Source organism: Dysidea avara, chromosome 12, assembly GCF_963678975.1.
Source record: "Dysidea avara chromosome 12, odDysAvar1.4, whole genome shotgun sequence".
Lineage (NCBI taxonomy): Eukaryota > Metazoa > Porifera > Demospongiae > Dictyoceratida > Dysideidae > Dysidea > Dysidea avara.
Window position 1 is genome coordinate 13,734,420 of NC_089283.1, and position 21,490 is coordinate 13,755,909.

Genomic DNA, 21,490 nt, shown 5'->3' on the forward strand with positions numbered 1-21,490 from the left:
TGTGTACATGAAAGTAACTGGCAACTGAAATGGCTGATATCTGAAGCGGCCAAGAATGAATGGTCATATACAACTAATTCAAAAATTTAACACTGAACCTTTATAATTCAGCTGTGTTCTATATTCACTCTTGCTGCATCGTAAAGTAATTTCTTTTAACTCTAATTGGCTGGTAATTTGGCCGCCTTTTTTAATAGTCAGTATAATAGAGCAAAAAAAGGCGGCCAAATTACCAGCCAATTAGAGTTAAAAGAAATTACTTTACGATGCAGCAAGAGTGAATATAGAACACAGCTGAATTATAAAGGTTCAGTGTTAAATTTTTGAATTAGTTGTATATGACCATTCATTCTTGGCCGCTTCAGATATCAGCCATTTCAGTTGCCAGTTACTTTCATGTACACACCTGTTTTATAGCCAAGGTGTTCTTGCATGGATTAAACTTTAGTAATTGTATTCTTGGCCGCTTCAGATATCAGCTCTTTAAGTTACCAGTTACTTTTCACTTCAGCTGAGCTGTTTTCTTTTTGTTTTTTTACATTGGGTTCCAGGTACTTGTAGTTTCTTGGGCGTGCCTTTTTTACAGCGAAGGTGTTTTTGGGGTGGATATCACTCATTTTTGTCAGTGATAGACTCTACATTTGGTTTAAAAGGTAATTATTTTGGAAATGAGCAATTAACATTAATGCAGAATATTATCTTGGAGAGTCAGTAAAATCCATACATAATAATGATTGTTTCATAACACCGTAAATTCGGAAGTATGAATTTATGGTGTAGTATGACTGTTCTATTAGAGTAAATCTATCTTTACTGCCTGCATGTGACGAATATATCTCATATCTGTGCATGTTAAATGCTTCAGACACCTAATTAAACTTGCAAGTGACTAATTAGTTTACAGTTGCTACACAGCTATATAAATACATTTGTAATTGTTATCACCATAATCATTTATCATGTTATAACCATTTTTTTATTATTTTGGTCGCAACTTCAGGATTAGAGCAGCAGAGAAAGGAATAGAGGACTCAACCATCAAGACTTGTATATGGGAGATGGAACAGTATTGCGATGGACAATGCCGGTACTAACCCCTCAAGGGTGTTGCAGTACAGTATAGATGCAAGACCAGAGCCTCGATCGTCACCTTTTGACTGTGGTCACAACTTCAGGATTGGAGCAGCAGAGAAAGGAATGGAGGACTCAATCATCAAGACTCGGGGAGATGGAATAGTATTGCCAAGGGTAATGCCAGCACTAACCCCTCAAGGTTGCCACAGTGCAGTATCGATACAACCACTCCAACCAGTGCATAAGACCAGAGCCTCGATCATCACCTTTTGACTGAAATTTTTATACTTGATGAAGCAATTAAAACGAAAAAGTTGTAGTACTTATACTTTCCTGAGGGAGCATGCCCCCAGAGTCCCAGACTCCCTTGCCTGTTCAGCAGAATAATAGGATTGAGCCTTACTACCACTTTCACCTTTATTCTTGGCCCGGATGTACATATCGGCAACATAATACAGTAGCTGTAGATAATGCCCCTAGGCAGAGCTATAGGGGTGGGAATTTTTCCCTACTATCACACTATCACAGTAGTTCTTCTCGCAGTTCTTTGCCTGGCCATCATCAACTGCTGTCAAAACATTAGTGTCGCCCCCCAGACCCTTCCTCAAGCATGCTTATCACACAAAAATAACTTAGTTTAGCAGTGCACAAACAATTATTGACAGCATATGTACACTTACCGCATTGTTGAACCATGTATATCACCAGAATCCACCGGATTGACAACTAACACGTGATCTATTTAGGGGAAATCTCATGGAAAGTCCCTAATTACCTTAAGCGGACACTTGTGATACGTGGTTTTAAATTGAATGGTTTAAGAATGTAACTAGATGGTGAGGCGTACTTTAATCGGCTCGACTTTAATGAGAAACTCGAGCCCCTCATGAGAAACTACATCGCTTGAGCAACGCTTGAAGAAGTAAGAGTCAAGAATACTGATCGAGGTACTCTATGATATATGCCGGTCTTGAATGCTAACGAAACGAGGAGTGAAATTTGTGTAACGTGTCACATCACCACACACTGATTCACCGTGTTTGTGCAATAGGGTTTATGGACCTGTCCACCAGATGCTGAAAGGAAATTCATTCCATCACATGTTGAAAGGAAATTCATTCCAACTTGTGAAGTTATTGATATACTCATTGTTGGGGTCCACGGGGACATCGATGATCATTTACCAGTCAGCTGTAAGTAATGTCACAACAGGAGGAAAGGAACCATTTCCATACCCCGGCTATGGCATACTGATTTTCCTGGTCAGTTTATGTACACTCAACCACAGATCAAAATGTAGAACTTTGGTTGCAGGTGGAAAATAAACACCTTTTTACTCAGTTACAAGAGATTCACCCAGCTGGGATAAAATGTTGAAGTGAATGTCATTAGTACTAACTTGTTCATCAGGTATTGGACAATTCCAAGTGTCCAGATTATGCAGTTGTCCTCATGTTCAAGTTTACATGTTTAGGCAAGTTCCACAACGTCCTATAATCTATTACTATATCAGTGTGGAATAATGCTTATATAATATTTTTCATATTCCAGGCTTTATTGTATTTATAACACCTGCTTGTTCAGGCCATCTGGTCATACTGGTTTATCCACTAGCAGTTGAATGTGATCATGGTACATATGTAAGTTGAGACCATGCAAGAACAAAGATACAGGTGTCATGAATTTCAGGTCAGTTAACGTTCAGAGGAATTGTATTATTGCAATTGTTGTTTTTGTAGTTATCAATTATCAGTGACCAGTTTGTGATAGCGTACTTTTGTTTGACCAATGACCTAATGTTCTGGTTTACATGCTTACCCAACAGTTATGTTACTCACCTGCATATGGGATATATATATTTTTAGTTCATTTTGATTATCCATCCTTTATTGGTACAGCCTGGCATATTGATTTTTTGCACATTCTCTTTTTAATTCAGTGCCTGCTGGATTGTTTCGTCAGATATCGAAACAGGTGTCTTGGTATTGCGACCGATGTTCCAGGTCAGTTTGCATGTGTGTTTAATTTAAGGTTGACTTCAGTGCCTGCTTATTCTTTTACAGGTCTCGGTATCGAGTGTCATGAATTTCAGGTCAGTTGACGTACAGAAGAATTGTATTATTGCAATTGTTGTTTTTGTAGTTATCAATTATCACTGTATACTAGTGATGTGAATTTACAGGTCAGTCTACTCAGATGTATCGGGTATAGTGTTGATGGGTTCAAACAAATACCCAGTGTAGACTGTAGTGGCATCAAGGGTGTTAATTTCTAGGTCAGTTTACATGTTGTGATGTTAGTGATTTTTTCCTAGTACCCAGATGTTAAGTGTATTGTATTTAATGCCTACCTGTTATGTTTTTAAATTATGGTATATCAGTGTAGACAGTACAACAGTAAGCCTTCTGTGTTGTAGTAACTATTTGTTTCATAATTATGCTGTTGTCCTGGAATGGCACAATTTTTGGGCAACCAGTGTGAAGTCCAGTGGTACAAACATTGTATTATGACCAAGTTGTGATAGCGTATTTTTGTTTGACTAATGTCCTAATGTTCAGGTTTGACATGCTTACCCAACAGTTATGTTATTCATTCACTTAGCCTGGGATATAATTTTTGTTCATTTTGATTATCCATGCTATTATTGATACAGCCCGGCATATTGATTTTTTGTACATTCTCTTTTAATTCAGTGCCTGCTGGATTGTGTCATCAGATATCGAAACAACACAGTAAATTCGGAAGTGTGAAATTCACACCATAAAGTATGATTATCACACTAAATGCCTTTCATACCATAGGTATGAAAGGCATTTTCGTACCAAACCCCTAAGTATGATCTGGAGGAAGTATGAACCTCACACGAGCATCTGTATACTTCTGTATTTATCCGTGATATTTGCGCAGTTTGTTAGCACGTGATGTTTATAGTGAGTCCCTTTCGAGTTACTGTCATGTACACGTCGCCGTTCAGTGCCATGGACTTTTATGGCATTAACTCTTCGTACAACTAGTACGACAGTGAGTTTAGCATGCTTATATACCGTTGAACTGCAGAAAGAAAATCGTCTTTTCGCTGTAGCCACTTATTTGTTTGCGCAAGACGTTTTCAAGGTCCTAAAATCGCATCACCCACCATGCCCATGCATGTATAATGCTGCTAGCTAGCTCTCTTAAGACAACATTACAGTATCTACCGTTAGAAATGCACCTATGCATGTACCCGTACTGGTAAACATGCACGTGATGATTAATGGATAATGACAAACACACAGAAATCAATTATTTTAACAATTACAACATTCTTGTTGACATGGTTGAGAGGCACAGGTTCCATGTAGTTCATTGTTGACAAACCGATAATTCTGGCACTGCAAAAAAATGAATACATAACATTCTAGTACACTTACTATTGGCACGCAACATGTACATAAAAATGTACCAGTGTACACAGATAGAGACTGTACGCACAAAATCACACACAAAAGTCTTTGGCTATAGCACAGTTGTGCCTACCCAGAGAGACACCTGTGCATTCCTCAGGTGCTGGCAATTCCTTTTGTGGCAAATAACCCATACTATGTCTTGCAGGTGAAGACGTGGGGACCCTAAGCTCCACTTCAACCAAAAGTGAGATGTGGGTAATTAGTATGCGCTACACACTCAACCCAATAACACATACTACAGTACATTTTCCACATAATATTTATTAAACACCAACTAATACAAAGCTACAAGCTCTAATTGTTAGGATACTTTCACATGCCAACAGTCACACACGCACAAGTGACTTGCACACACATCATTTGGTGGCCAAAATTTTGAGTGCTCGTTAAAATAAGATGTATGCACTCCACCCAAGCATTTTTCTCTCTTGAACATAGTCATTTAGCACTAAACACTGAATATAAATATATGAGCAGTCTTCCATCCCTTTGTACAACATGACTTATAATTAATTTAAGCAGTATAACATCACACTGTAAAGCATGATTTTAGTGTACACACACACGCGCGCGCACACACACCTTTCCATTCCAGTCATTCTCCACATTACAAAGGACAGCCGAACCTAAAAATATGATGAAAAATACACAATACCATTTATATCAACTGTCTTACCTGATCAGAATCGAGACTTCTTATCTGATCAGGATCAGGATTGAGAATTCTTCACACAGTAATCTTGGCAACAAGGGTAGTATGCAAGTAGAATACTCAAACACACAACAGCCTGACCCTCTGTATAATAGTCTTCCTCTTTTAGCCACCTTGTCCAAGAAACCTCAACAACGTAGCTCCCACAACTTACACAGAATTGTCATCTTTTACATTACAGCGTAGGGTATCATCCAAGTCCTGTAGAGAACAATAGTACATGTACACCCCTGTATATTAACATACACTCATGAGCAAGGGCCAATGAGTTTGGATAATAGAGGAATCACTGTATTAGGATGTGAACAAAACCATCCACTGTAACAAGCACACATCACTATACAAAAGCATAATATACTTGCACTACACTGTACTATACAGTAGTTTGGTTTTCCTCATAGGTCACAATTTAATCCTCTGATGTGGAATTTGGAAGCAATTCTGACTGTAAGATTGGTAACTGAAACCTATAACTTACTACTCTATTAGAGTTATTGTATTGACTGCTCTATTAGAGTATCTCAATCCCCTGCAATATTCAGAGTGGCTGAAAGGTAATCCAGCCAAAACCGGAGCAGTGGACCCCTTGCTATGGCCCTGTTAATCAGGACTTAATTAAATATACATGTAATTATGTAGATGCTTATCACACATACATACAGATAGTAAGAATCCTTACACTTTGTCCAGTAATGTTTCTTACTCACTCACTGACTGCACACTCACTCACACTGCACACTGAGAGACTTACCATCCAGTTTTACGTTGTTTAACGGTTTCCCCATAAGCAGCCGGCCCACCACCAGGTATAGACTTCTTATGGGAACCAATTAATTGTCCTTCACTCTTCAGCAAACAATATTTTGGCTTCCAGTTCACCTGAAAGGAAATGAAGCACATTTCGAATAATTAATGAAACTGACAAATGTCGTAGTAATAATACTAAGGTTGAACAGCTTGTGAATTCATGAGCTGCTCACCAGAAGAACAAGCATGCGTCCACCCTTGAAGCTCATAACATGGATCCAAATGTGCCTTGCTTCATGAATTATTTCATGATAAGTATATATCACAGTGAATCTCACTTAACATAAGCTTCAGCTTGATATGGAAATACCGTGATATTATTTAGATAACGGATAATGTTTATACAGTGTAATTTTCAATACCGTCCAGCACTAGCAACTGTGTATATAAATGAATAGGCTTCATTTATCCAATTTATCCAATTTTTCCATTATCTATACTTACAGTAGGGTCTGATGAGTTCGGATACCTGTAATTAGAGGGACCACTGTATTTCAAATGCAATAGAAATCCTTAAGAAAAAATGTGCATACTTTAAATTTATTTTAACCTGTTCACTTTTGAGGTGCATTAATTAGAGTTATCCAGTTTCCCCATGACACCCACTGAAGTTTTCACACAAATGATCAGACAAGACAAATGGAATTTCTCAATGAATAGTAAGAAGAAGATACATTTCCAATGAAAATAAATTAAGGGCATAGACATGTGAGTGAAGCTTAAGCTTCGTTCTTGGTCAACAATAGCTACTGAGCATAAGCAGGCATCAAAGCTGGAACCATTTAATACCAGACTGATGCTCCAGCCAACTGACTTTTATATGCTGCCTCACACAGATGTACACGCACCTGCTACTGTACATAAACAAAGCAAAGCCTGTGATAATATCTGACTTGTACTGTAAACAACGAAAGTTTGGTGTGACTTTTAAGTTGGCGAATCAACTTGCAAAGCAGGTTGGCAGATGAAACCTTGGCAAATTTACCACACAGCCAATAGTGAGCAATATACGTAGCTAATTGATGGGTAAAAGTTATGGCAAATTTTTTCAACTCACCAAATTCGCCAAACTTAAGACACGCCAAACTTTCATAGTTTATGCCATAATGGTCTGCCATGATGTCACTATCCAATAAATTATTTCCCTATTCTCCACCTTTAGATGGTCAGAATGGGCATTACTGCAACTGAGATTACATTCCGTACAGGTAAAAAGCAACACTCCTTAATTGCTTAATTGTGCAACTTTTGCAGGGTTAGAAAGGGATGAAACATTCCATAAGACACTATGAAGATGAGTTCCCTGTTTTCAGAAAAATCAAAGACATTTTTAAGCTAAATAAAGATAACTCTTTACTCATTTTAATGTCACATTATATGTACGGGGTTCATTAGGTTCTTATGAAGTACTGTACGTAGCTGCAACTGATGAAATATTTGCTTATTGTCAGGAAGAACTGTTAGATTACCAGCCATTGTATCTGTCCAGGTCATTTACTGATTTACTGTATCATCACCTTTGTTTATAAGAATTCATTATATGGATACAAATTAACAAGTTAGCATGTGGTTTCAACAGAATTGTATAAATTATGCAATCACATTAGCGGTTGATTGCCCATCCCACACACACACACACACACGCATGCACACACAGTTGGGAATTCTTTGGTGGAGAGCAAGTCTACTGACCTTTTGCCTAGAAGCTGATCATTAGAGATCCAGGAAATGTTTAGCTTATTACAGAATACTAATGGAACACTATCCAATTCTCTCTGAGTGATAGTGTTTTGCAGATGATTAAGTTCATCTGTGACATACAGTAGTCACATCTATTTTGGACCAAGATATCTGCCCCATTGTCACATTTTTGAGTTACCAGGGTTTAGTCCTGACAAAGTCTCTGAGCAAGGCATGCTCGCATCTTGTGAGATTAGATTTAAAGTATTCCCTCCAATGTTGCAGTATAGTTGCAAGCTTACTTACAGTAGTGCTTATCACTGCATTATTATTTACTCTCAGTGTCAGTTCTATTAGATGGTGCTTTTTGAAGATTTCTTATTGTATGACAGAAAATATAATGTAAGAGCCTCGCTGTTGGCACGAAGCTTAAAATGCCTTGATATGATATGCCTTCAGCTTGATATGATCATACTGCAATATATTTTAGATACCTGTACTAGTATCGTTTATAACTTTTCAATCACTACTTTGTACAAAAATAAATGGGCTTCAGTTTTTCCATTATTTAAACTTCAGTACTTAGGACCCAATGAGTTTGGATAATAGAGGGACCACTGTACTTCAAATGTAGTAGCTATAGAACTACTGTATCTTAAGGAAGAAAATATGTGTATACACTTAGCATTTAGCCCATTCATTTGGGTGTGCATTAATTAGAATTACCCAGTTTCCCCATGGCACTGTGCTTAAATACACTAAAGTTCTCACGTAAATGATCAAACAAGACAAACAGATGAATAATAAGGAGACACATTTTCAAAAATAAAATAAATTACAGACATAGAAGTGTGAGTGAAGTTTAAGCTTCTTGGTCAACAATAGCAACTCAGCATAAAGCAGGTTGAGCCATCACCGATGCTCAAGCCAATTAACTTATATATGCTGCCTCACATAGATATACACACAACTGCTACATAAACACAGCAAAGCCTCTGATAATAATAGATGACTTAACAGTAAATGACGAAGTTTGGCGCGACTTAAGTTTGGCGAATCAGCTTGTGAAGCAGGTTGGCAGATGAAAGTATGATGAATTCACCACACAGCCAATAGCGAGCAATATAAAATAGTTAATTGACGAATAAAAGTTTAACAAACTTTGCCAAACTTAAGTCACATCAAACTTTCATCATTTATGGTATAATGTTCTGCCATGATGTCACTATAACCAATGAATTATTTCCCCTTTAGATGGTCCATAGCAACTAAATATTAGAGAATGGGCATTACTGCAACTGAGATAGCATTCTGTACAGGTAAAAAACAAACTATTTAGTTATGCAACTTTTGCAGGGTTAGAAAGGGATAAAACATGCCATAGGACACTATGAAGTGTTTTCAGAAAAATCAAAAGCATTTTAAAGCCAAATGAAGATAATTTTTTACTCATTTTAACACCACATACATGTATAAGTTTCAATAGGTTCTTATGAAGTACTGTATGTACATGTAGCTGCAATTGATGAAACATTTGTTTATCGTCAGGAAAAACTGTTAAAATTGCCACCCATTGTATCTGTCAAGGTCATTAATTTTACTGTAGCATCACCTTTGTTTATAAGAACAAGGTAGTATATTTCATTACATGCATGTGGTGTTGCATATAGCACAGCTCTAGTAAATTTAAGCAGTCTCCAGTCACACGAGATAGGTGTTGTTGATGGTGTAGATAAGTGCATTGCATGCATGCACACATACATGCACACCAGCACAGACTATGCACACATATACCCTACACAAACTTATCTCACATTTATCAGCCCATTCTGTTTCTTGTGAACAACTCTCGCAAGTAAAACACACATCAATTTAGTATCTAGCAATCACCTAAAATGTATTGGTATAATGACTAGTAATAAGTGATATCAATACATCACTAGCACAACACAATACACACACGCACAATGCAAAAGCAAAGCCTTTGACTATGGTAACGCGATCACACCTATCCAGTGTAAACACCTGGAATGGGTCATGTTATAACAAATGAAGGTGTACATGTATTTGAAGTAAACTGTTTATCTAGTGCTACCGCTGTCACAGGTTATTGAGGCCAGATACTCGGACTCAAGCAACAATGCAGGCAGCTTGGGGCATCAGTGGAATGGAATGGTGGACTGGAATGATATGTTAGAAAATTTCACCTAGTGGTCATCATTTTATTAACAGCACCTCCAAACAAAGACCACCTCTTTACAATGACCACTGTAATATTAATGTTAAATTGCATGTAAGGACAACACACCCCACCTCGAAATGTGTGCATAGACAATTCAGTTACTTGTCATTATTCTAGGCTCAGCACTGAAAGGTCTGACAAACAACTTGTGCTGCATCCCCAGCTTAATATACTAGCTATTTAAAAATTTAAAAATTAAAAAGAAAGTAGGGGTTGATATACACGCTACAAAAAGTAAAGAAACAAGCTCAAAAATGTTACAACTGAAATGAGAAATGGACAAATGGTCCAGCAGTAAAAAGTAAGGAAACAAGATTAGACGACTACTTGCTAAAATGAGACACACTTTAATGCCTACTTTTGGCTAGAATCTTGAAATGAGACCATCAAATTAGCCAAAAGTAGGACCTCATTTTAGCAAGTAGTCGTCTAATCTTGTTTCCTTGTTTTTTTACTGCTGGATCATTTCTCATTTCAGCTGCAATATTTCTGAGCTTGTCTCCTTACTTTTTGTAGCGAGTGTATACATGATCAACCCCTACTCCCTTTTGAAATTTTTAATTTTTAAATAGCTAGTTTGTTAACTTTTTTTTGTCTAGCTAGCTAGCTATATTATACTCCTTTTGGTTTCCACATAGTATAAATATCACTTGAAGCAGTTTTCTATCACCTTTGTATGCAATAAGCATCTCTAAAAATAATCACCGTCTTGTCTTTTAAAGCTATTACAGCAACTGCTTAAGGCTTCAGCTGCATTTCTAATGGCCTAAATGTTGATGATTTTACAGTAAAACATCGCTGGAGAGTCCGCCATTATAAGAAGACTGGACACCCGTGCAAATCGCTAAAGCAGTCCACCAATCGCTTAAGTCTTCCAATAGAGATGTTAATTTACATCATGTCATTTTTACCTGCAACACATGATTTAGGGAGTGCTACGTTGTGTTTCAAGAAAACTGCGAACAGCCACTGAAACACTGTCACTATGGACTGAGTTTGTTTGGCCATTGTATGACCGAGCGTTCTGTGATAAAAGTGTTGAAGGCTTTTGGAAAGCACTTCAAACAATTGATCTTCCCTAATCATGTGTACCCATCCAAACTTTTAGATATGGCAAACCACTGTAAAAATGAAACACAACTTACTTTACCAGCTGTAACGAAGTTAGATCTGAGAAAATTAAACCAAGCTGTACAACACATGAGAGACTTAAAGAGATTAGAGGTTCAATTAACACTGCTTGAAATTTCTTTGTTTACTAGAGTGGTATATCCCCAGTATATGGAACAGTTAATTGTTTGTTATTTTAGTAGTTTTTCAGTAAACTCGCATTCACTGATGCTTTACTGAGAGTTTAAAACTTAGTAAAACAATTATGTTCCATATACTTAAAGTTACTGATATTTTACTATGGGTACAACTACAGTAAAGCAGCTTAACATATTAGTAAACTAAGAACCTTCAAGCAGTGTAAGCAGTGACATCAAGCCGTTACTTGTTATTAAAGGGCTGAAGGAACTCACAGTTCAGGTACCGGAAGGTAAGTGTTTGTTGTGCATAGAATGGGCAAAAAAGAAAGTGGATGAAACAAGGCTTTGTTCCAGTCAACCTTTCACTTGTATCCAAATTTACAGGCTACACAGATAGGCTAGTGTTTTTGGAGGCATTGTGCTAGTGTTTTGGAGGCAATGTTAAGAAGTACTGCTGCTGTGCCAAAAGAGTATGTGACTTGTTATAAGTATTGCTATGATTTTCAAGTACCATTAAAACTGTTCCCCACAGTACCAGAATTTTGGTTAGAGTTTGGTGAGAATGCAACATTACCTTTTGTGAAAGCTAGTAACTATGGAATATTGGGTTTAAATAGTGATTTGCTGCTATTAACTGATTATGCCCAGATGGCACAGTAGTTTGTAAGGCGGAATTTTTCACCTTGGACAATAATGGTCATAATATGCTTAATACCTCTATTGATTCGCTAAACTTTGTGATGGAATTTAGTTTTGGTGGAGCTGATAGTGTGCATCAAGGCCACCTGGAACAATTGGCTTTAGCATGTCCCAATATTCAACATCTCAAATTGGAGCAATATTAACTTGTCTACGCTTTCACACTTGTTTATAAGACATCTGCCAATTATCAACGCTCGCATGAGGCGTGGCACTAAATGGACTTTAAAAGATTTCTTCTTAAAACTACTTCCGTAGGGAACTTACGGTTCTACACGGTTTTACAACTTGTTTATCAGACATTAGGGCTTGTGTACACTTCGTGTCTTTAAAAGTTATTGTAGGGATTAGAGGTTTGATCGAAGAAAATACGCGTATGAACAAACCAGGATTAGATAATGTCAGTGTTAGATGGACTGTACAAACAAAGGTAAGTTGACTGGTATAAGGTTACGCTAGATGTAACACAAGGTTGAGAAATAAAGCGAAATATGTCTAAATACGCGTTAATAATGATCGCAAGAAACTACTACTACTACTACGAAAAAAGATTCTTTTTATTACGTAACGCAATACAAATCTATTGAGAGATGTTGCATAATCCAGGGCTAATATTGCAAAACCATCCCTACACGTAAATAACTCACAGTAGTGGCCACGCATCTTTTAATTGGGCGAGTGCTTTGTAGTTTCTTGGCCACGTGCCTCACTACCGTGAGTCTTGATTAATGCGCACTTCCTGGACCAAGAAGTTGGACTAATAACCTTTGCATGATCAAGTGCATGGGCAGCTGGGGACGAGACTATAGGTTTCTAGAAGATAGAGTGCACTAATAAATTCATGCAGTTACTCATGTGTGACAGCTGATATAAGCAAGGATAGTAAAAGAACTTATAGTGTTATAGCGAATGTGTAGTGAAGTGTAGTGTATTTGAAGGTAGTTCAGAGTAGTTAGATTGTTACACAGTGATTACTTTGCATGCATCTTATTTAAAGACTACTGTGAGGATTGGTCTATTGTTGCTCTCAACTGTCTTTGCAACTGCATTCTCAGTGGAGTTACTACAAGGTGAGGAGTGTATTAGCGCTGTAGAGGGTACAAATACTACTATATAAGCTATAGAATTTAATTCCATTATTCCACTGATCCGTTATTCCATATTTGTTTCCCCAAAGGATGAAACATATACAAATGTACATTATAACATCAAAACATATGTTGCTCATGAGCTCATCTGCTGGCATGGCTCACTGTGCCACCTGAACAATTGTAGCAACTAGTCACAAAAGGTAAGCTTGTTAACGCTAATAAGTTTCGATGGGCATTAAATATAAACAGAGACACACACACGATTTTTTGACACAATTACAGTGACCAGGCACATGCCTTTCAGTATGTGTGCCTGGTTACACAGAGTTTGGAGACCTTCAGTATGTGACATATATATACATACAAGTGTAATTAAAAATTTCACATTAGTTGAGTAGGCAATAACACAAGAAGATCTATACCTGCAGCTATACTAGCGGACATTTAATTTCTACTTCAGTCTGGCAGCCTGAGCAATGACTGAAGTTGGCACTAGTGTTTGGGTGTCAGTAAGCATTCTTAGTTCATTGCTGTTTAGTCAAATAAATAGTTTCGTGCCACCTGCCTGCTCAACATCGAATAGTAACTTTATAGTACTTACTGACACTAGCTGGAGAATCAATCTAAAATACAACAAAAGCCTCTATGACCTTGACAGATACAATGGCTGGTAATCTAACAGTTCTTGCCCATCCCTGCACACACACACACACACACACACACACACACACACACACACACACACACACACACACACACACACACACACACACACACACACGCATGCACAGTTGGGAGTTCTTTGGTGGAGAGCAAGTCTACTGACTTTTTGCCTAGCTAGAAGTTGGTCATTAGAGATCCAGGAGATATTTATTTATGTTATTACAGAATACTAGTGGAACACTATCCAATTCTGTCTGAGTGACAGGGTCTTGCAGATGATTAAGTTCATATGTAGTCACATTTATTTTGGACCACAATATCTGCCCCATTGTCACATTTTTGAATTACCAGGGTTTTGTCCTGGCAAAGTCTCTGGGCAAGGCATGCTCGTGTCTTGTGAGATTAGATACTATGAAATCAGTAGCTTTAATTTCTGATATTTCAGTTTTAGTATTCCCTCCAATGTTGCAGTATAGTTGCAAGCTCACTTAGTACTCATCACTGCTTTATTATTTTCTCTCAGTGTCAGTTCTATTAGATGGTCCTTTTTGAATATTTCTTATTGTTCGACAGAAAGTAAGAGCCTTGCTGTTGGCACAAAGTTAAAGCCCTTGTGTAGAAGGAATACATCAGACTCTGAGAGCTCTACAGTATCTGACAAGTTGGTAATGTGTGTTTGCACATAAGATACAATACATGGCATATGATCGTGAGCAGGAGCATATCAAATCCTATGGACAAGGGAGCATGTAACTCTGTAAACAGTAAAATTCAAACATGGCTGCCATGTACTATAATAAGCATCTTTTAAAATTTCCTAATTAGGATATTATGTAGAGGCACATGCTCGAGCACATCACGTTTCCACTGCGATGAAGCAAAGCTATGGAAACGAAGTTCAGTGGCATGACAGAGGTATCTAGAGCACAGGCTTAGCAGGACAGTCTTTCTACAGCCACTAATAACGTAAAATTTTACTCCACTTGACTATTCCAAGCTCTACCTTTGACTCAATGATCTTCCTATCGAAGCAGCTTTACATAAAATGATGGAGTAGCAGCCAATTTAGTGTATCCCTGTTGTGCGTAAGAATGATGTAACCAACTATATACATAGTAACCTGGACGCCATGTTTGAAGTTTGCCCTAGTATTGGTAGTGTACAGAGTTACAGTATACATGTACATGCTCCCTTGTCCATAGGATTCAATGAGCTCCTGTCGTGAGTACCTTTTGCAAAACAATTTCACTAAATCAGGCATGCACTCACAGCTGGCCTTTGGCTGACTGTGGGCACCACCTAAACCATTCACCTACAAAAGGCAAACAAATCATTCCAACACACCCGTTCCATCAGATAGCTCCTCACAAAGCAATGTAATTGAACAGTATTTTTGAATAAACTTTAATATAAACAATTTTCAAGATGAGGTACGTAATTGAAAGTATGAAATGACAATTTGCTGTTATTGTGTCCTACCAATATACATACAGCTGCATGAAACAGAGCAGAATGCACTGAGACAACTTAATACATACACAAGAAGCAACTGGTAGGATTAGTTTTACTACATTATATTCTATGTCATACTTTTTGATTAATTATGCTGTTTGAGTGTGGCTGTTTTGATAACATTTCTTACGGCATTACTGTACTACACTGTAGCTATTAGTGAAATTACAGGTATCTGTATAACTGTACTGTATGAGCAAATATAGTACTTTGCATGGGAGTATCAAAGTGTTGAAGAGTGCTTTACTAGTTTTTAAAAATACATGTGCTGTAGCAAAGGCCACAAGGCACCTGCAAAACTGAAGCAAAATCTAGCAGTGAAATTATTGTATAGCACGACTCTAATAAATTTAAGCAGTCTCCATTCACACCGTACAGCACGATTCTAAGCAATTACTTGTGTGTAACAGTTGCTATCAGGTAAAGCTCATATTGGTGGTATAGAAAAGTACATTGCACATGCAGCCACACAGACTACACACACATACTCAACTCACATATGTATATCAGCCCATTCACCAGAAGCTGTTTCTTGTGAACAACTCTTGTAAGTAAACATGTATCAATTTAGTATCTAGCAAATACCTAAAATGTATCGGTATCAGATTGACTAGTAATAAATGATATCAATACATCACTAACGCAACACAATACACACAGATGCACAATGCAAAGCAAAGCGTTTGACTATACCATAATGCAGTCATGCCTACCCAGTGAACTAGCACTTTCAGTTGTACTGTGTTACTAAACGCCTGGAATGGGTCGTGTTGTAACAACTTAATGAAGGTCTACCTTTTGACTGGCTAGTTTCTAAACTTAATAAAGCAAGGGAAAAACATGTGTAGTAAGCTGTTTATCCAGTGCTACTACTGTCGCAGGCAATTTACCCTGCCTCTTCAAAACTCTTTATTGCTATAATTTTGATAATTTTCAAAATTCATGCTCCACACAACAGCTTTTGGAGGTAAGAATATAGTTGAAATGTTCATTAGTAAGCTAAGAGCATCATTGAAATACAGTGAACTTGGTTGTGATTCTAAGTTTATTGGTAGATGCTATGCAATCACGTGAGTATAATGAATAAAATGTTGAGATAACAGCATAATGAATAAAACCATGCGGAAGAGTAATTGCAGCAGGCGAAACAATGAATCTGCTTGGAGTGGCAATAAATTAAATACACTACGATCTGGGACTATTATAAAAAGGAAAAGATTCGTACGCACGCAATTTATTACAGTACATTCATACCCGTCCGAGGGGTCCGCCACGATTCGGAATCACGTCGACGACCTCAGGAATCACTGAAATCAATCAAGGAATCATGGAATTATGGGAATCTGAAGCGGAATCAACTTTGTAATTAGAAATATTTTGAAATAAATGTTATGAAAATTATATCGTAAATTACCGTTTAACACAGTATAACACACTCAGCATAAGCTAAAGACGCTAACTTAACTCTCACTTGTTTTGCACCTGGTTTTACACTTTGTGTATACGCCTACGTGTATTACAGTGAGTGTTCCTGTGCGTTTCTAGTAAGGTTTAAGTCTTCGCGAGTGAGTGCGAGCCGTCGCAGAAGCAGCTAACTACAGCCACTATATACTATAGCTAATTCATTCTCCGTCGGCTGGCTGTTGTTGGATCGAGGTTTCCCGGATTCCAGAACATCCTGTAATCTAACAATTTTCAATAACAGCTCCTACAAGCTCTCAGTGGGGCCCGGATCCGGTGTTCCCAACGAGACTTATACTAACCCTTAGCTAACTAGCTTGTTAATGAATTGCAATACATTCTTACTATAATTATTGCAGAACTCATATGGGTGAGTATATTACAATATAGATGTAAAATCATGAGGCTACAAATATAAGCTATAAAAATAAATTACAATGTAATATGTTTCAGAAGTTCCTTAAAAATATCTATATTGTCACAATTTATATCACTAGGTAGAGTGTTCCACAATCAAATTGAAGCAGGAAAGAAACTGTATTTATAAGAATCAATAGCTGTGTCTGGCTGTATAAATTTAAGTTCACTACTTCTGGTATACCTTGATCTATGAGCTATATAATCAGGAAGTGATACATCCGCAATGCTATGAATAATTTTATGGAACATCTGAAGCCTTAAATGTTTGAAATGAGTTTCAATGGTGCTCGAGTTAAGACGTGATAACATGTTTGATACACTGCTGGTTTGATATTAATCATTCATTACAAAGCAAGCTGCACATCTTTGCACAGACTCAAGTTTGTTTTTTGACCGTCTGCTGTAAGGAGCCCATGCTGCAGCTGCATATTCCATTGTGGGCTTGATGTAAGTAAGAAACAGGTTGATTCTTTGATTTTACAGGAGCAGTTTGCAAAATTTCTCCTCACAAAACTTAATACAGACTTTTCCTTTTTGCACACATTGTCCACATGTTGGTTAAAAGATAATTTTGAATCAATTGAGACTCCCAGGTACTTGGCACACTGAACCACAGTAAGTTGTTCTCCTTGAAGGTGGTAACTGGAGTATATAGGGTTTCGTTTAAGAATTATAGATACAACCACGTATTTGTCAACATTGAAAGACATTTTCCACTTTTTCTCCCATAGCTCCGATATCTGTAAATCATCTTGCAAATCTTTAACATCTGTTAAACTATCAATTCTCCTATATAGAATGCAGTCATCAGCGTATAAGCGACAAATAGAACTTAATTCGTTAGTGATATCGATTTGATTGATTGATTTGATTTTTAAATTAGCCTCAAGTCAGTCGGCAATGCCGTTCTTCCCTGACTGAGGTGGAAACACAACAATAGCATACATATACACATATAAATTACAACTGCACACACACAAAGACTGAACAAAAAATTACAACACACACATAACACATATAAAACAATTAAGCAAACAATTTACAAACATAAAAATCATCAACAAATTTTACACAAATAAGAAAATAAATTGTCCTGAAAAGTTGGAGATGTTAACATGTCGTTAGGAACTGCATTCCACCAGTGGGCAGCTTGAGATCTAAAATGCTTTTGAGTAAAAGAAACTCTACATCTTGGTGGCTGTGCAAATAGCTGTGTAGTACGAGTAGCATATTGATATCATTTATGTATGTAAAAAATAGCAGAGGCCCTAGTACAGAACCTTGTGGGACACCATGCACTCAAAACATCACAGGGGGTGGAAGTGCAACCACCACACACAACACTCTGTGTACGTCCAGTCAGGAAAGATGTGATCCAGTTTAAGGTCTTTCATCAGGGTTAGCTAGTGTTGTGACGGTGTCCACTGACACTTTTGCTAGACGCAGAAATATAGAGCTGCCTGCTCAGTAATGATAAAATAAATAAATAAAAATAGGCTATTGCCAGCGAATTTCTAGCGGCTCGCAGCGGCTCGAGTCCATGCCGGGTGGAACTTAACATGACTTCAATACTCACCAGTAGGTTCAGCAGAGGTAGCTAAAGTGATACACTGTGATAGTCACCATTCTGGCTCGCCTATAGTACAGAATCCATTCTAGGGAATCGTGGAATCAACTTGGAATTACAGAATCAGCCTTGGAATCAGCCGGAATTATTAGAATCATATGGAATTATAGGAACCCCTTTTGGAATTAGACGGAATAAAGGAATCGCGAGGAATCGCTGGCAGAATCAGAGAAATCAGAGGATTCAACGTTCGGAATCTAGGAATCAACTGGAATTACGCGGTGATTCCGAATCACGTCGATAATAATCCTGAGTGGCGGACCCCTCGTACCCGTCTTATTTATCGCAGTATCTAGTAGTAACTTCCTCCTTCAGTTTTCGAATTTTAAATTCCATGTCACACCTGATTTTTTTTCTGCCGACTTCCCGAAGTTTTCAAACAAAAAAACGGGAAGTCTTAGAGTTGTAACCTTGGTAACAGTTTAGTTGGTTTTCTGCTGTGTTTCAACTTTAGTCTCTCTAGCTTTTAGCCACTCTGGCTCTTAGTTATGCGGAAACTATTGGTGTTTATTGTGCCACACGCCATGAGCAGTAGTCAGAATCCGTCTCGGGTCATGCGGGTACTGAGACCTGCCGAAGGAAGTTCGGGTGAGTGTGGGTGCTTGTTAATTTTAGAGAACTTAATTTGTGTATTGGTACTTGACCTACAGGCTCAGATAATTAAGTGGAACTCCAAGGAGCTCAACTCGTTTCTCTGTATCGACTGTGGAACCACAACTTAATAAAATAGCCAGCCGTTATTTCTGTTTCCGCGACCTAATTACAAAGAATGCGGTGTGGCTGTACGAGACTAGCAGTGATGCAGTCGCATTAGCTTAATGGCTACAGTGTATGCAAATTTTATTTACAGTGGAACCTCAGTTATTAGGATTTTCGGTTAACCGAACTACGGAAATGACTGCTCTATTAGAGTAGTGACTGTTCTATTAGGGTATTTGAAAGTACTGATATTTAAAAATGCTTTTTAAAGGTTATTTATACACACGCAGTTTCAGAGATATGGACTTTTCAGACTTATGGACTACCCCTGGTCCCAAGGGGTTCGGATAACTGAGGTTCCACTGTGTGTTTATGACATTTTCTTTAGGTATGTCACCAAAGCTGCATGACAAATGATCAGTGGAATTGGATCCAATGTTGGCTATAATGTACGTTTAATTTTATTTATACTCTGTTATCACTATAGAGATGTCACTGAACCTGACAACCAATACTGACCATCTAGAGTCTTGGTGATGGCTGTACGTTTATAAATGTCATTAGTTTGTGTTCATTATACTATTGTTTTCCTAGAGACATCACCAAAGTAAACAACCAATGCAGCCTGTCTAGAGTCCCAATGGTGACTACAATGTACGTTTATAAATTTCATCAGTTTGTGTTTATTATACTCTGCTTTTCCTATATAGAGATGTCACCAAACCAGACAACCAATGATGCTGACTGCGTAGAGTCCCACTGACGGCTACAATGTACGTTAATAAATTTCATTAGTTTGGTGTTCATTGCTATGTTTTTCCTATTATAGAGATGTACAATCAATGCTGACCATCTAAAGTCCCACTACATGCCAGTGCTTACCATCTAGAGTTCCATGCACTGATGGCTACAATGTACGTTTATAAATTTCATTACTGAGTTTGTGTATTCATTATGTTTTTCCTATATAGAAAGATATCGCCACAGCGGACCACAACCGATGCAAGTCCTGCACTGATGGTTGAATGTACGTTTTATAAATTTCATTAGTTTGTGTGTTCATTGTATGTTTTTCTTATAGAAATGTCACCATCCTGATAGGGATGTCATGCCAGAACTCGACAACCAAAACTGCATGGGCATCTGCTGTCAAATGGTACTGATATCCTATAAGAAGAAACAGTGATTTTAACTGTGTTAACAATGTTGCATTAAATGCATTTGAAATGTATTTGAAATACAATTAAAATACAAACGATATTATAAATATGTTGGAGTGTGAAGGTCATACCATGGAAGTGTGAAGGTCACACCTTCAGTGTGAGTATCACACTTGGATTTGGTATGTCCCCTGTGGCAGAGATTTCACACCGGTTTCAGTGTGATATTCACACTTCCAAATTTACTGTGAAGTGTTTTTGGTGTTGCGACCAATGTTCCAGGTCAGTTGCATGCATGAGTGTTTAATTTAAGGTTAACTTCAGTGCCTGCTTATTCTTTTACAGGTCTCAGTATCGTCATGCTGACATACAAGAAATCATCACTATTGTTGGAACTATTTTTAGTCAAGTCTTGATGTGATGTTGATTAACGTTTTTACACATTGTTGTATGTTTACCATACGGCAAGAAATTTTCATGGCCATCATGAAATTTGAATATTGTGTAAGTTGTGTGGAGCAACCCCAACTCATACATGGTCACTGGCAAACCACGAACCACATTCGAGCCACAACACCAACCACATTTGAGCAATCCATTACAAAATTTTGTTGCACCATTTGTGTGTGCATAATACTTAATGAAAGCCACAACACAAGCTACATGGTACACACTACATAGAGGTGGTAACCCCTAAAGGCTTGTTACCTTTTGTATTCACCTTATCGGCCTTTGTGGTTAATCTATTAAAAATTACATGTAAATAGAGACTCTGATTGAAGAGTATGCTTAAAGCACCTTCGCTAGTGATTTTGTGCTTCACACCATAAGACAACTGGCGATTTATAAACGCTCGCATTGGGGTGTGGCACTAAATGGAATTTAAAAGATTTCTGCTTAAAACGCCATCCCTAGGGAACTTACGGTTCAGCACGTTGTCACAACTT

General features: G+C 37.7%; 3 long non-coding RNA genes across 9 annotated transcripts; 2 read left to right on the forward strand and 1 right to left on the reverse strand.

Annotated features, from left to right (window-relative positions):
• The first annotated feature begins 2,127 nt into the window (after window positions 1–2,127).
• LOC136240832 (uncharacterized) lies at window positions 2,128–3,800 on the forward strand. Of its 4 annotated transcripts, XR_010693999.1 has the most exons (7): window positions 2,128–2,336; window positions 2,389–2,548; window positions 2,659–2,763; window positions 3,014–3,077; window positions 3,138–3,166; window positions 3,257–3,349; window positions 3,768–3,800. It is a non-coding gene; the product is annotated as an uncharacterized lncRNA (long non-coding RNA). The 4 variants fall into 4 exon arrangements; XR_010694000.1 differs by having other exon boundaries at window positions 3,217–3,794; XR_010693998.1 differs by having other exon boundaries at window positions 3,257–3,794.
• Window positions 3,801–4,266: 466 nt separating this feature from the next.
• On the reverse strand, window positions 4,267–19,058 carry LOC136240829 (uncharacterized). 3 transcript variants are annotated; one of them, XR_010693995.1, is made up of 7 exons: window positions 18,956–19,058; window positions 15,674–15,761; window positions 9,519–9,609; window positions 5,984–6,111; window positions 5,197–5,433; window positions 5,103–5,146; window positions 4,267–4,445 (listed from the first exon to the last, which is right to left on the reverse strand). It is a non-coding gene; the product is annotated as an uncharacterized lncRNA (long non-coding RNA). The 3 variants fall into 3 exon arrangements; XR_010693993.1 differs by having other exon boundaries at window positions 4,272–4,445; window positions 9,534–9,609; window positions 18,956–19,052; XR_010693994.1 differs by lacking the exons at window positions 15,674–15,761; window positions 18,956–19,058 and adding an exon at window positions 14,894–14,915 and having other exon boundaries at window positions 4,276–4,445; window positions 9,534–9,609.
• On the forward strand, window positions 12,804–20,633 carry LOC136240830 (uncharacterized). Of its 2 annotated transcripts, XR_010693997.1 has the most exons (7): window positions 12,804–12,980; window positions 19,871–19,925; window positions 19,978–20,037; window positions 20,094–20,156; window positions 20,213–20,297; window positions 20,355–20,410; window positions 20,465–20,633. It is a non-coding gene; the product is annotated as an uncharacterized lncRNA (long non-coding RNA). The 2 variants fall into 2 exon arrangements; XR_010693996.1 differs by having other exon boundaries at window positions 12,805–12,980; window positions 20,355–20,633.
• Window positions 20,634–21,490: the final 857 nt, after the last annotated feature.